Genomic DNA, 1,432 nt, shown 5'->3' with positions numbered 1-1,432 from the left:
TTACACTTTTATTTTGATTGATTTTTTAGGAACAACTGAGCCCCAACACAGGGGAGCCTGTAAGACATCCAGCAAGATTAATCCTGAGACCCAAAACAAGCTCCAGCCCTCGTTTAACAGTCTGATTTTTACATGGGATCATCCCCAACGAGGCCCAGGAGAACAACCTGCAGCCTATAATCACCTGCCTAATTGGTGGAAGACGATTGGTGGGGAGACAGTTAAAAGGCAGGAGGGGAGGCCTTCAGTCTGGTGCTGCTGGGGACAGAGAGCAGTTGTGCTGAGCAGAGCAGGAGGGAAGAGCTGCAGAGCTGAGCTGTGTCGGGGGAGGAGGTCTGACTGCTGAGCCTGGGAGCTGGGAGTCTGACTTGTCTTCACAGAGGCCTGGGGAAGCCGACTGCACGTCTAGCTACAGTTGGGAGAAGAACTAGAGGTTTGTCTTGTGGTTTCTGGAACGCTTCATCTCAAACTGTGAATAAAGAGCCCTGTTTCCTTACCTTGTGGCTGTGAGTGTCTGTCCTGAGAGCTGTCCAGCTGTGCCTCAGCTGCAGTAGGAGGATGGGGACTGTGAACTGCACAGTGGGTCAGGGCAGGTCCCTTGTCCCCTCAGAGCTGAAAAAGATGAAAAACTACTGGGTTTAGCTTCTGTGTGAGAGACTCCCCTGGCCAGGAGGTGAGAGCAGTCATGAGGATCAGCTGTTACTTGTTTCCTCATTCTCCCAGAGTGAATCCCATCAGAGGGTCACCAGCCCCCCTCCCCTGCAGCGCCCTGAACACCAGGACCACTGAGCAGTAGGCCTGCAAACTGTCCCAGATCGGTTTCTGTGATGGAGGCGAGAGCTCTTTTCTAGCTCTGCTCCTCCAACAGCACTACTGCCCTCTGTCACTGCCTGCTTTTCAAATGTCTTCTGACCAATCATCTTTGTCCCAGGGGTCAGGTGACTGAATGGAGCAGGTCCTTGTGGGTGATGCAGTTCTCCCAGCCCTCTGCATGAGCTCTACTCCACCCCCCTTATTATACACACTGGCTACAGCCTAGAATTAACAGCTGCATCAGTAACCCAGGGGAGGCAGCCTGTTGGCCACCATTCCCTCATGGCCTGCTGGGAAGTGCAGTGATCCCCTCCAGGCTGAACTGTAGTGCAGCCTGGAGGGGATCACTCTGCTGGAGAATCAAGGGGCAGGGGAAGAGGCAGATGTTTAGAGACACCCTGCCCTCTGCTGGCTAAAGGCTGTAAGTGCCTCTCACCTCCCTCCATCTCTGAGCCAGACACCTCTTGCTGCAGTGATTTCAAACAGAAGCTGTGACTTTAATAAGGGTGCCCCTTTCCTTTCTGTCTGAGGCTGCAGCGTGGGGGTTTGGGTACAGTGACAGGAGAGAAGACCATCCCCCTGCCTGTGAGAATCATGAGATGTGGTGTGACCAGCCCCT

At 53.7% G+C, this 1,432-nt stretch overlaps 1 long non-coding RNA gene across 1 annotated transcript; it reads right to left on the bottom strand.

Annotated features, from left to right (window-relative positions):
- Positions 1–1,086, bottom strand: LOC138243418 (uncharacterized). Its single transcript, XR_011192120.1, has 2 exons — positions 498–1,086; positions 1–409 (listed from the first exon to the last, which is right to left on the bottom strand). It is a non-coding gene; the product is annotated as an uncharacterized lncRNA (long non-coding RNA).
- Between the last annotated feature and the right edge of the window lie 346 nt (positions 1,087–1,432).

Source organism: Lepisosteus oculatus, chromosome 14, assembly GCF_040954835.1.
Source record: "Lepisosteus oculatus isolate fLepOcu1 chromosome 14, fLepOcu1.hap2, whole genome shotgun sequence".
Lineage (NCBI taxonomy): Eukaryota > Metazoa > Chordata > Actinopteri > Semionotiformes > Lepisosteidae > Lepisosteus > Lepisosteus oculatus.
Note: the sequence above shows the minus strand (reverse complement) of the source record. Positions and strands in the feature narration are given on the sequence as shown.